The 14,480-nt window shown below is 47.7% G+C and overlaps 1 long non-coding RNA gene across 1 annotated transcript; it reads right to left on the reverse strand.

The window, feature by feature from the left end:
* Nucleotides 1–8,771: 8,771 nt before the first annotated feature.
* On the reverse strand, nucleotides 8,772–12,495 carry LOC140419619 (uncharacterized). Its single transcript, XR_011945906.1, has 2 exons — nucleotides 12,305–12,495; nucleotides 8,772–12,125 (listed from the first exon to the last, which is right to left on the reverse strand). It is a non-coding gene; the product is annotated as an uncharacterized lncRNA (long non-coding RNA).
* Between the last annotated feature and the right edge of the window lie 1,985 nt (nucleotides 12,496–14,480).

Here is a 14,480-nt window from a genome sequence, read left to right on the forward strand (position 1 = left end):
AGCTGCAGCGCTGGGCTGAGAGGTGGCAAATGGCGTTTAATGTAGAAAAGTGTGAGGTGATTCATTTTGGAAGGAATAACAGGAAGACAGAGCACTGGGCTAATGGTAAGATTCTTGGCAGCGTGGATGAGCAGAGAGAGCTTGGTGTCCATGTACATAGATCCCTGAAAGTTGCCATCCAGGTTGAGAGGGTTGTTAAGAAGGCGTACGGTGTGCTAGCTTTTATTGGCCTAGGGATTGAGTTTCGGAGCCATGAGGTCATGTTGCAGCTGTACAAAACACTGGTATGGCCGCATTTGGAGTATTGCGTGCAATTCTGGTCGCCGCATTATAGGAAGGATTTGGAAGCATTGGAAAGGGTGCAGAGGAGATTTATCAGAATGTAGCCTGGTATGGAGGGAAGATCTTATGAGGAAAGGCTGAGGGACTTGAGGCTGTTTTCGTTAGAGAGAAGAAGGTTAAGAAATGACTTAATTGAGGCATACAAGATCATCAGAGGATTGGATAGGGTGGACAATGAGAGCTTTTTCACTCGGATGGTGATGTCTAGCACGAGGGGACATAGCTTTAAGTTGAGGGGAGATAGATATAAGACAGATGTCAGAGGTAGGTTCTTTACTCAGAGAGTAGTAAGGGCGTGGAATGCCCTGCCTGCAACAGTAGTGTAGAAGATTGTAGTTTAGTCGGGCAGCATGGTCGGCACGGGCTTGGAGGGCCGAAGGGCCTGTTCCTGTGCTGTACATTTCTTTGTCCTTTAGTAGCTGACTCGCCAACACAAAGGGCATTCAAATGGTCATTGAATAGACATATGGATGATAAGGGAATCGTGTAGGTGGGCTTTCGAGTGGTTTCACAGGTCGGCGCAACATCGAGGGCCGAAGGGCCTGTAGTGCGCTGTAATGTTCTATGTTCTATATTCTTCTTGTTCTCCACGGTTACATCACTTTTCCTGTTGGATTTTTGTTCCTTAAAGGAATCTATATTTGTTGTATATGTGAAATAAAAGTCGCAAAAATCCCAGAGGACCATAGGCTGCTCTCCCCTTTGACAGAGAGAGAGCTGACTGGAGGTAATTTAATCCGAGGGTCAGCACACCTCAGGCGAGGGACCTGGTTGAGAAGGTGGGGCCTTCATAAATAAAGTCAGCCAGTACGGGAGCTGAATCCTCACTGTTGGCCTTGCTCTGCATCACGAACCAGCCGTCCAGCCAACTGAGCTAACCAACCCCTGATAAATATGTAATAATTCCTTAAATATTAGGTATTCCCTGTACCAATCAGATTCCCAGTCCACCTTAGACAACTTGCCCCTCGTACCCTGATAGTTTCCTTCTATGCGGGACATCCAGATAACTTAAACAAAGGAACCATGTAACCACCAGGGCCCATGTCCATGGAAACGTGGCATGCTTTGGGGGGTTTGAAACAGAAATGGAAACTAAATATCTTCAAACTTCCAAACACCCTTTCACTCTGTGATCCTTGTTCAATTTGAAGCCAGGTATTAGCAACAAGGCATCAGCCCACTGGAGGCAAAGTGGTGAGACCGGTCAGTCCAGCAGAAAGAAACCCTCCGACCATCCCCACTGACCACCTGTCAGAATGAACAAAATGCAGTCCTGGGTGTAGAGCAGAAACAATAACAGCAGAATCCAACCCCTGTATTCGATTGTGAAATTGTTGGTGTCACAGCAGGTCCGATGAAACAGACAATCCCGTCTCACATTGAGAGGTGGACGGTCTCTCCCCAGTGTGAATTCGCTGGTGTGTCCGCAGGATAGATAACCGAGTGAATCCCTTCCCGCACTGAGAGCAGGTGAACGGCCTCTCTCCAGTGTGAACTCGCTGGTGTCTCCGCAGGTGGGATAATTGAGTCAATTCTTTCCCACACTGAGAACATGTGAACGGCCTCTCCCCAGTGTGAACTCGCTGGTGTCTCCGCAGGGTGGATACTTGAGTAAATCCTTTCCCACACTGAGAGCATGTGAACGGCCTCTCCCCAGTGTGAACTCGCTGGTGTGCCTGCAGGTTGGATAACTGAGTAAATCCCTTCCCACACTGAGAGCAGGTGAATGGCCTCTCCTCAGTGTGAACTCGCTGGTGTATCCGCAGGTGAGATAATTGAGTAAATCCTTTCCCACACTGAGAGCAGGTGAATGGCCTCTCCTCAGCGTGACCTTGCTGGTGGCTCAATAGGTGGGACGAATCACGGAATCCCTTCCCACATTGGGAGCAGGTAAATGGCCTCTCCCCGGTGTGAATTCGCTGGTGTCTCAATAGGTGGGACAAATTACAAAATCCTTTCCCACACTGAGGGCAGGTGAATGGCCTCTCCCCAGTGTGAACTCGCTGATGTGTCTGCAGATTGGATAACTGAGTAAATCCTTTCCCACACACAGAGCAGGTGAACGGCCTCTCCCCAGTGTGACTGTGTCGATGAACCTCCAGCTGAGATGGGAATCTGAATTCCATCCCACAATCCCCACATTTCCACGGTTTCTCCATGTTTTGGGTCTCCTCGTGTCTCTCCAGATTGGACAATCAGTTGAAGCCTCATCCACAGACACAACACGGGTATGGTCTCTCCCTGCTCTGAATGTTGCGATGTTTTGTCAGGCTGTGTAACTGGTTAAAGCTCTTTCCTCAGTCAGTTCACTGGAACACCCCCACTCGGGTGTGTGTTGTGTGGGTCTCGGTGTTTTTCCAGTCACACTGATGTTTCCACAGTCATTTCACTGGAACACTCTCTCTCTCGAGTGTGTGTTGTGTGGGTCTCGGTGCTTCTCCAATCACACTGATGTTTGAAATCTTTAGCTGACAGTTTGGCAAACATTTTTCATTCCACAATCATAGTCTGATGATATTCAGGTTCCAAGGAAGGGAGTGACTATCAGATAGAGACATGACGTTTGAGATTTCTGTCTGTAATTCCTCCTCGTTTAATATCCTGTAAAAACATTTTACAAAAGTCATCACGGTCAGTACAGGATAGAAACGCAGAACAGACAATTCTAGTTTCTAGGTCATATTTTTTCCTCTCTCTTATTCCCCGAAAGCTGCAAATCTTCATCCCACACCCTCCCTCCATTCTTTTTTTAAAATTTAAAGTACCCAATTCATTTTTTTCCAATTAAGGGACAATTCAGCGTGGCCAATCCAACTAACCTGCACATCTTTGGGTTGTGGGGGCAAAAACCACACAAACACAGGGAGAATGTGCAAACTCCACACGGACAGTGACCCAGAGACGGGATCGAACCTGGGACCTTGGCGCTGTGAGGCAGCTGTGCTAACCACTGTGCCGCCGTGCTGCCTCTCGCCCTCAATTCCTATTCTGCTGTATCTAATAATAATAATAATGTTTATTAGAGTCAGAAGTAGGCTTACATTAACACTGCAACAAAGTTACTGTGAAAATCCCCTAGTCGCCACACAACGGCGCTATTCACCCTCCCTATTCTCCTGAAGGTGCTGATTCAGGCTGACTGACAGATCCATGCTCACAGCTTCCTGTCCAGGAGGTCACAACAAATATGAGCTGCAGTCGGCCATTCGGCCCATTGAGCCTGAAACCAAAAAGAAAATGCTGGAAAATCTCAGGTCTGGCAGCATCTGTGGGGAGAGAAAAGGGCTAACTTTGAGTCCAGATGACTCTTTGTCAAAGCTAACAGAGAAAGTGGGAAATATTTACACATGAAAGATGACTCCATTCTCATTCCACAGTATAAATATTTCAATGTTAAAATTATAAATGTCTCAATAAAATATTTTCTAAAAATAAAGTGAAGAAATGTATTAATAAAACAGGTGGATTCAGCGGAAATGGAGCCGCATTTTCAACATGGCGGCCTGACCCTCAGGAGGTCTCTCGACCCCGCGCTCTCCGGGGCTCTGAGAGGCGGCGAAAATGGTGACTGCCGACATTATCCGTATTACTGACCAGAGGCCGAGTGTGCTAACTCAATATCTGTGAGCTCATGAGGCCCAGCTGCAAAACGCCATGAAGAGGCTCGATGATCTGGAGGAGAGAATCCTGAACGTTCTGCAAGATGCCTCCTCGACGGAGGCAAGAATTCAATCCTTTGAAAACCAGCCGAGTGACTGGCGGAGGTCCTGGAGGACTTGGAGAACCGAGGGTCTGAGAAAGAACATCTGAGTCATTGGCCTGTCCGATGGTCATCAAAGAATTTACAGTGCAGAAGGAGGCCACTCAGCACATTGAGTCTGCACCTCGGAAACAACACCCCAGCCAAGCCCATACCTCCACCCCATCCCCGGAACCCAGTAACCCCACCTAACCTTTTATTTGGACACTAAGGGCAATTTAGCATGGCCAATCCACCGAACCTGCACGTCTTTGTACTGTGGGAGGAAACCGGAGCACCCGGAGTAAACCCACTCAGACATGGGGAGAAAGTGCAAACTCCACACAGTCAGTGACCCAAGCCGAGAATCGAACCTGGGACACTGGAGCTGTGAGGCATCTATGCTAACCACTGTGCTACCGTACCACCCATAAATTATGTTATTTTCTGTCCATTTAGTGTAGAGGGTAAGGCTTCCATTAGGTTCTTCGAGGACTGACTGCCACGTTTTCTCAGCTGGATTTGAAGCCTGGGTGTTTCAAATTAGAAAGGGTGCATCGTATCCTCTCTCTGAGGCTGAGGGATAGTTTTCATCCCAGGCCTGTAATCATTCGCTTCCACAACTTGAAAGATCGGCAGAAGGTCCTGGAGACGGGTACGGTGAGGTGGCGTCTGGCCCCAGTAGGGAGTGAGGATTTGGGACTTTTCGGCAGCAACACAAACAAAGCGTCGAGACTTTGATGAAGTTCAAAGGCAGGTCAAGCCTCTGGGTAGTGAATTCCGTCATGCTTTATCCTGCTCCCGAAAAATGGTATCCAACAACTCCGTCAAGTCTTTCAATAATCCAACTATATCCTTGGCCTTCATTAAATCCATGAAGAGACAGGATCTGGAGGGATGGTTTGCAGCTCGGACTAACTCAGGTTCTTTCCCTATCATGGTGTTGTTGTCTGAATTTCAGAATCACAGAAATACACATAGGGACAGGAGTAGGCCATTCAGCCCCTCGAGTCTGTCCTGCCATTTAGTGAGATCATGGCTGATCCATGACCTAACTCCATATCCATTAATATCTTTGCTTAACAAAACTCAGCCTCAGATTTAAACTTAACAATAGATCCAGTTTCACCTGCTGTTTGTGGGAGAGAGTTCCAAACCTCTTTGTGGTTAAAACTTTGGGTCAGAGCCGCTGCAATCTCTCCCTCGCCTCCCACAGCATCCTGGGACACAATTCATCCAGACCCAGTAATCTAATAATCTTATGGGCGGCACGGTAGCATAGTGGTTAGCACTGTTGCTTCACAGCACCAGGGACCTGGGTTTGATTCCCAGCTTCAGAGTCTGCACATTCTCCCAGTGTCTGCATGGGTTTCCTCCGGGTGCTCCGGTTTCCTCCCACAAGTCCCGAAAGATGAACTTGTTAGGTGAATTGGACATTCTGAATTCTCCCTCTGTGTACCCGAACAGGCACCGGAGTGTGGCGACTTGGGGATTTTCACAGTAACTTCATTGCAGTGTTAATGTCAGCCTACTTGTGACAATAATAAAGATTATTATGAATGGGTCAAAGGGCCTCTATCCGTGCTGTAAAACTCTATGATTCTAAAGATAGAGGGAGGGAGGGAGATTGAGAAGGAGTTTATCGAGAAACTGCCAAAGCCACAACATTCACCAGCACTGAGGACACACCTTAGTTCCCTTTCCAATCTGAAAGCAGCCTGAGCTGGATTTACATTCCCCTTAATTGATCATTGCTGGGTGATAATCCTGTACTTCCTCACCTCACACCACTGTGACAGCACCTTCACTACACAGACTGCAGCAACTGACCAAACATCACCTTCCCAGTTATTCCTGAAGGCACCGCCTTCCCAACCTGGCCCCTTGCCTGAGGTGCGGTGATCCTCAGGTCACATCACCGCCGGTCAGCTCTCTCCCGGGACCAGGCCCTGGTTCACAGCCGCCATCTTGGGGAAGCAGAGCGCATGCGCTGGCTTCTTGGTGACGCAACCGCTAGTGGGCGGGGCCTGAAGGTTTCTGTTCTCAGCCGGGTCCTAGTGCCCTTAGAAAATACCCGGCTAACAGGTTTTTAATAAGTTTCACCCACGCCCAAGCTGATGTTTGTGGCCTGGAGGTGTCTCTGGATCAGGGATACATTCAGTGAGAGGCTGCAGCCTCTGTATAGCTACCTGAAGGGGGTTATACAGCATTTGATTACAATTCGTGGTCCTTTCCAGTCCATTATCAGGATGTTTGTGTGATATTTTCTTTATTTAAAATACATTTCAGCACCAGGCTTACTGTTAATTTTTAAAGGAATAAAGGTCATTTATTATCACACTATTTCCCTGGATGTTTGAACATCTCAGTCTCTCGTCTCTTTCACGCTCACTGACACACATACACAGAAATTAGGTACAGATCAAGTTGAAGCTGAAATGGTGAAAATGGAATGTCGACTGCAATCTTTATATCGCTGCAGGTATGTTGTTTTCTTGTTGAGCTGGTCCTTTAGTTGGAGTGAAGCGTTTTCAGAAACAAATAATTCTCATGAGGCTCTGAAGCTTCTTGTAGATGAATAGCCAGGAGGTTGGTTCTCAGGTGGCCTTGGAAGCAAGAATAAGTTCAATCCTGTGACTGCACTGGGAGACATTCAGCTCTGCTGGTCCAGCTGGTTCCTGGTGCTTCAGATGCTTCTCACACACACATTTGCTTTGTTCAGGGTTTATTATACTGCATCCCTGACAATTAACTGCAGGGTTTCAACTCTCAGACCCAGAACACCCCGATACAATAGCAGTTTACGATGCTCGCTCACTCACTCTGTCCCAATTCGAGCTCATTCTCCTGTGTTCAATACGGCACTTGGAGACCAACAGTCCAGAGATTTTATATTCCTCAAATGCTGGTTCATCCTGACACAATGAGACATTTAAACTTCACAGGTGGCTGCAAAGTTTCCTTATTCAGGTCTGTGTTAAACTAAATATTGGTCACAGAATCGGATATTGCCCACAGTTTAATGTCCATAATAACAAGTTGCAGTCATCTTGACAGAGTTTGTGGATCTTACAGTCTATAATATCTAGTATCCTTGTGCCGAACATGACATCTTGAATCTACTCTTGGGTCTGGTTAAAACAGTGCATTGTAGCTGGGTGGGATGGGCGGCATGGTAGCAAAGTGGATAGCACTGTTGCTTCACAGCCCCCGGGTGCCAGGTTCTATTCCCAGCTTGGGTCACTGTCTGTGCGTAGTCTGCACATTCTCCCTGTGGGTTTTCTCCGGGCGCTCCGGTTTCCTCCCACAAGTCCCGAAAGACGTGCTGTTAGGTGAATTGGACATTCTGAATTCTCCCTCTGTGTACCCAAACAGGTGCCGGAATGTGCCGACTTGGGGCTTTTCACAGTAACTGGCGGTGTTAATGGGTGGGTGGGGTTACTCTGGCTGCCGACTTCTATTCCGTGGTCTTGTCTATTCCCAGTGGCCCTGCAGAGGGAGCATGCGGTACCCGCCGGAATGCTTGACACCTTCCACAACCAGTGGATACCTCAGTGGACAGAGTGTTTCACAGACACTGGGAACAATATTCTGGTTCAGTTAGGAAGGTCCCACCTTTGTTGGGATTTCTATCTGATTTTGGTCTTTTATTTTGACTGGACCACATGCTTGGGGAAAGCAAGAGAGGAAAGAAGGTTCTATAGAAACTAGAATGATCTGTTGTGAATTTCTATCCCATTCTTACAGTGATCATTTTTGTAAACTTCTTTTTCGGGCATTAGGACGGGAGGATTGGCAGCTGGGCAACTCGAACCAAATATAACATCAAGATCTGACGGTCACTCAATTCATTAGGATCTAAATATCACAAACTGTCAATGTGCTTGTCTGTTCTGACTGTGGGAAGAGATTTCAAACATCAGTGTGACTGGAAAAGCCCCGAGACACACACACACCCGAGTGAGAGTGATCCAGTGAACTGACTGTGGAAAGAGCTTTAACCCAGTTACACAACCTAAAAAATCATCTTGTTTCCTCTTGTGGGAGAGTCTGGCCCAGAGGGCATAATCTAAGAGTAAGGGATCTCAAATTTAGGAAAGAGATGAGGAGACATTCTTCCATCAGAGGGTAGGGAATCAAACTGTTGTCTAATTGTCCCGGCAGTTACCAGGCTCCTGTGAAATCCTCCAGCTGCTATTTTAATGCAGACTTCAACAATCTATTTTAAGTAGGTTTCTATTCAATTAATTCATTGTGACTGTCACATAACCACACTTTCACTCTGGAAACTTAAACCAGCTGCTTTACATTCAATTAAGAACATCCCAGTTTTACACCAATCTCTGATCTGACAGCGCGTTTCCAGCATTCACCATTGTTCTGCCTGACTCTGAATACAGCTGTAAAGGAGCTTCTGTTCGGTGTCTAGGAGCTCTGAACCATGGAAGAGAAAAGCTGGGACACATTTCTCTCACACCTCAGGATTAACCCACACCGAGACTTTGCTGAAAGTGAAGAGAGATGAGAAAGACCCAAGTGTCTTTTGTCCCTCTCAGTGTGACCCTGAAGGACTGTGACCAGGCTGAAGTTCTGTTCCTGCCGTGTGATCCTCCTCCAGATTGTCCTTTCTGATCTCCAGCCAGGTGCTGTTAAACACTCAGGTAGGAAAGACAAAAATCTGCAACGATTCAAACCAAGCTTATTTATTTCACATTTATTCAGAATATTAAATCTCATCAGCAGATTAAGACTGGCAAGAGTGAACCTGATTCAGTCCTGGACATAATTAACAGCATCAATAAGGGTAGAATCCAAACCTTGTAGTCGCTTGTGAACTCGCTGGTGTGTTAGCAGGTGGGATGAGTGAGTAAATCTCTTTCCACAGGCATTGCAGGTGAACGGCCTCTCCCCAGTGTGAACTCGATGATGTTTCAGAAGATAAGATAAATTAGAAAATTCCTTCCCACATATGGAGCATGTAAACGACCTCTCCCCAGTTTGAACTCTCTGGCATGTCAGCAGGTAGGATGACTGACTGAATCCCTTCACACACACAGAGCAGGTGAACAGCCTGTCCCCAGTTTAAACTCGCTGGTGATTCAATAGGTTGGATGAACGAGTGAATTCCTTCCCACACACTGAGCAAGTGAACAGCCTCTCCTCACTGTGAACCTGCTGATGTGTCAGAAGGTTGGATGAATTAATGAATCCTTTCCCACAGTCAGAGCAGGTGAATGGCCTCTCCCCAGTGTGAATTCTCTGGTAGTTCAGTAGGGCAGTTGGACAGCTGAATCCTTTCCCACACACAGAGCAGGAGAATGGTCTCTCACCAGTGTGAACATATTGGTGTGTTAGTAAATTCATTTTGATTTTAAAGCTCTTCTCACAGTCAGGACAGTTAAAAAGTTTGTTATCAGAGTGAACAAGTTGATGTGTCTGCAGGTGGGATGACTGAATGAATCCTTTCCCACACAGGGAGCAGGAGAACGGTCTCTCCCCAGTGTGAATACGTTGATGTGTCAGCAGATCCTTTTTACATTTAAAACTCTTCTCACATGCATGTAAACGGTCTTTTATCAGTGTGAACAAGTTGGTGAGTCACAATGTGGGATGACCGAGTGAATCCCTTCCCACACACAGGGCAGGTGAATGGCCTCTCCCCAGTGTGAACTTGCTGGTGTGTCAGAAGGTTGTATTTAGGATCTAAAGAGAGAGCTAAGACGAGCAAGGAGGGGACATGAGAAGTATTTGGCAGGAAGGATCAAGGAAAACCCAAAAGCTTTCTATAGGTATGTCAGGAATAAGCGAATGACTAGGGAAAGAGTAGGACCAGTCAAGGACAGGGATGGGAAATTGTGTGTGGAGTCTGAAGAGATAGGCGAGATACTAAATGAATATTTTTCGTCAGTATTCACTCAGGAAAAAGATAATGTTGTGGAGGAGAATGCTGAGCCCCAGGCTAATAGAATAGATGGCATTGAGGTACGTAGGGAAGAGGTGTTGGCAATTCTGGACAGGCTGAAAATAGATAAGTCCCCGGGACCTGATGGGATTTATCCTAGGATTCTATGGGAGGCCAGGGAAGAGATTGCTGGACCTTTGGCTTTGATTTTTATGTCATCATTTGCTACAGGAATAGTGCCAGAGGACTGGAGGACAGCAAATGTGGTCCCTTTGTTCAAAAAGGGGAGCAGAGACAACCCCGGCAACTATAGGCCGGTGAGCCTCACGTCTGTAGTGGGTAAAGTCTTGGAGGGGATTATAAGAGACAAGATTTATCATCATCTAGATAGGAATAATATGATCAGGGATAGTCAGCATGGCTTTGTGAAGGGTAGGTCATGCCTCACAAACCTTATTGAGTTCTTTGAGAAGGTGACTGAACAGGTAGACGAGGGTAGAGCAGTTGATGTGGTGTATATGGATTTCAGCAAAGCGTTTGATAAGGTTCCCCACGGTAGGCTATTGCAAAAAATACGGAGGCTGAGGATTGAGGGTGATTTAGAGATGTGGATCAGAAATTGGCTAGCTGAAAGAAGACAGAGGGTGGTGGTTGATGGGAAATGTTCAGAATGGAGTACAGTCACAAGTGGAGTACCACAAGGATCTGTTCTGGGGCCGTTGCTGTTTGTCATTTTTATCAAAGACCTAGAGGAAGGCGCAGAAGGGTGGGTGAGTAAATTTGCAGACGATACTAAAGTCGGTGGTGTTGTCGATAGTGTGGAAGGATGTAGCAGATTACAGAGGGATATAGATAAGCTGCAGAGCTGGGCTGAGAGGTGGCAAATGGAGTATAATGTAGAGAAGTGTGAGGTGATTCACTTTGGAAGGAATAACAGGAATGCGGAATATTTGGCTAATGGTAAAGTTCTTGAAAGTGTGGATGAGCAGAGGGATCTAGGTGTCCATGTACATAGATCCCAGAAAGTTGCCACCCAGGTTGATAGGGTTGTGAAGAAGGCCTATGGAGTGTTGGCCTTTATTGGTAGAGGGATTGAGTTCCGGAGTCGGGAGGTCATGTTGCAGCTGTACAGAACTCTGGTACGACCGCATTTGGAGTATTGCGTACAGTTCTGGTCACCGCATTATAGGAAGGACGTGGAGGCTTTGAAGCGGGTGCAGAGGAGATTTACCAGGATGTTGCCTGGTATGGAGGGAAAATCTTATGAGGAAAGGCTGATGGACTTGAGGTTGTTTTCGTTGGAGAGAAGAAGGTTAAGAGGAGACTTAATAGAGGCATACAAAATGATCAGGGGGTTGGATAGGGTGGACAGTGAGAGCCTTCTCCCGCGGATGGATATGGCTGGCACGAGGGGACATAACTTTAAACTGAGGGGTAATAGATATAGGACAGAGGTCAGAGGTAGGTTCTTTACGCAAAGAGTAGTGAGGCCGTGGAATGCCCTACCTGCTACAGTGGTGAACTCGCCAACATTGAGGGCATTTAAAAGTTTATTGGATAAACATATGGATGATAATGGCATAGTGTAGGTTGGATGGCTTTTGTTTCGGTGCAACATCGTGGGCCGAAGGGCCTGTACTGCGCTGTATTGTTCTATGTTCTATGTTCTAATGGGTGAATCCGTTCCCACAAATGGAGCAGGTGAACGGTCTATCCCCAGTGTGACTGCGACGATGAACCTTCAATTGTGATGGGTAACTGAATCCCTTTCGACAGTCTGCACATTTCCACAGTTTCTCCATGGTGAGGGTGTCCTTATGTCTCCCGGTTGGAGCTTTGTCCACACACAAACAGCCGTTTAATTTCTCCCTGCAGTGAATGACGTGATACTTTTTTTGAGCCCGTGTAACTGGTTAAAGCTCTCTCCACAGTCAGTTCACTGTAACACTCTCACTCCGGGAAGGGAGGTATATCTCGGTGTTTTTGCAGTCGCACTGCTGAAACTGAACAGACAAATATTTCTCCTTCCAGGTTCAAAGCCTGATGATATTCACCTCCTGATGAATTGAGTGACTGTCAGATCTCGATGTGATGTTTGGTTTGAGTTTTCTGTCGGCCAATCCTCCCACTTCCAATATCCTGTAAAAGGAGTTTACAAAAGCCATCACTGTCAATCCAGGATAGAAATTCTGAACAGACAATTCTAGTTTCTCTGGAACATTATTTCCTCTCTTGTTCCCCACAAAGCTGTAAATCCCCGTCCCACACACTCTCCCTCCTCCCTGGGCTGAAATCCAAACCCATCTCACCATCTGCACCATCTCTTTCCTCCACTCCCAGTTTTCTCCCTCCCTCTCCTCTGCCTGGGTTCAGTTCTCCAGCTCCTGTCTGCAGACTGACACTAAAACCAATGGGTCTTATTGGGGGGTTGGGTTCTCCCCATTGTCCCCGCTCGCGGCGGCTCTCATTCAGCCTCTGGGAGCCGCACTCACTCTCACTGCGGCTGCGCTCAGCCAGGAGCAGCACTGCGCATGCTTCGCACAGGAAGAGAGAGAGAGAGAGAGAGAGAGAGGGAGGGGGGGCCGGGGGGTAGCCTTATCCGCCATTATTCCATCACGCTCCTCAGGCTGATAAATTGGTTCCGGCACTTTTGATACAGTTCGGTGTCTGTACGGAATGGGGCGGCCGCATCGGTGTTTTTCCCTCAGATTGGCCCCTGTCATCTGTTTCGGGGGCGATATGCCGCAGGGCGCCTGCGCGGCCGCCATCTTTCTCAGGTGCTGCAGGGCGCATGCGCGGCCGTCCAGGACCCGGAAGCCGGAAGAGAGAATCTTGTGAATTTCTCTCCTGGACTGAGAGTGAAATTCCTTTGGAAACTCCTTTAGAAATAGGAGGATTTACTAACGGGAACTTCAATCCAAACATCACATCATCATCTGACAGAGTTACTCGATTCAACAGGACCTGAATATCATTGGGAGGTAAAATGGTTTGTCTGTTCTGTCCGTGGATAAGGATTTCAGATATCAGAGTGACTGGGCAAATTTTTAATGACCATTCCAGGGTAAATTTGAGACTAATTACACCGATCACATTGGGGAAGTTAAATAATTTGCTGTTGTACTCTTATGTATGCAGGTAAATTTTAAAATGACCACATTAGCATACTTGGCAGCTAAACTGAGCAAACTGCTGACCTTGTTAGTAGTGAGAGTTACTATCCGGGATTTTATTAAAGTTTGTTGTTCCTGTTGCATTTCATTCAGCTCATCGTGGCTACAAAGTAGGTATTCAGCCTAAACTCCATTTCCAGATTGTGGTCTGTAGCTTTTCAAGTTACATCAATTCAGATGTCTATCTAATTACTTTTTAAATGTTATGAGGGTGTAGCGCACAACGACTTACGAGAGAGACGAGTAGAGATGAAGTCGATGAGGCTTTATTAAGCGTGACTTGTTCCCAGCAGTTCAGCAACAGAATGGAGCTGCGGGGAGAAGCACGGGTTCTTATACTCCGCCTTCAGGGCGGAGCCAGGGGTCAACAGCCAACCAGGACCCGGGATCTGTCAGGCAATAGCACCACGGCTTCACAGTCCCACCTGACCCCTAATACATACCACCACATTCACCCCTTGTTAAAAATGAACCCGGCGGGGTGGTGGTTTGCATGGTGGTAGGGGTTTACAAGGCTGGTCCTGGGAGGAAAATTTTGGGCATGTCATTACAATTTTAGCCCTACACCGGGCTATGTACAAGGTTTGTGAACTATTTACAATATTCGTAAGAGAAAAGAACATTTTTGTTACAGTCCCAACAACATTCTTGATGTCACACCGATGCCACGAGTCGAGCGGGCGGTCTGGTCTTCCTCGTCGATCGCCTCAGCCCCGGTGGTGGTGCAGGTGCTTGTTCCCGCGTTGTCGTCTCCGGGAGCGTTTCGTTGTTTGTTTCTGTTTCACTCCTGGTCGGACACTGGAGGAGGACCGATCCTCCCGGGAAGGGGGCGGTCGCTGGGTGCGCTGGTGGCAGGGAGGGGATGATCGGTGTCGGGGGTGTGTGTGTGTTGCCGGCGGGCGCCAGGTCTCGCATGGAAACCGTGTCCTGTCGACTGTCGGGGTACGCCACGTGGCGTACTGTGGGTTCGCGTGGAGGAGGTGAACCTTCTCGACCAACGGGTCCGACTTGTGCGCCTGCACATGTTTTCGGAGCAAGATGGGTCCTGGGGCCGCCAGCCAGGTCGGCAGCGACGTTCCGGAGGAGGACTTCCTGGGGAAGACAAGGAGGCGCTCATGAGGCGTTTGGTTAGTGGTGGTACACAGCAGCGACCGGATGGAGTGGAGAGCGTCCGGGAGGACCTCCTGCCACCGGGAAACTGGGAGATCCCTGGACCGTAGGGCCAGTAGGACGGTTTTCCAGACCGTGCCGTTCTCCCTCTCTACTTGCCCGTTGCCCCGGGGGTTGTAGCTGGTCGTCCTGCTCGAGGCTATACCCTTGC

This window comes from Scyliorhinus torazame, chromosome 5 (assembly GCF_047496885.1).
Source record: "Scyliorhinus torazame isolate Kashiwa2021f chromosome 5, sScyTor2.1, whole genome shotgun sequence".
In the NCBI taxonomy this organism is placed as follows: domain Eukaryota; kingdom Metazoa; phylum Chordata; class Chondrichthyes; order Carcharhiniformes; family Scyliorhinidae; genus Scyliorhinus; species Scyliorhinus torazame.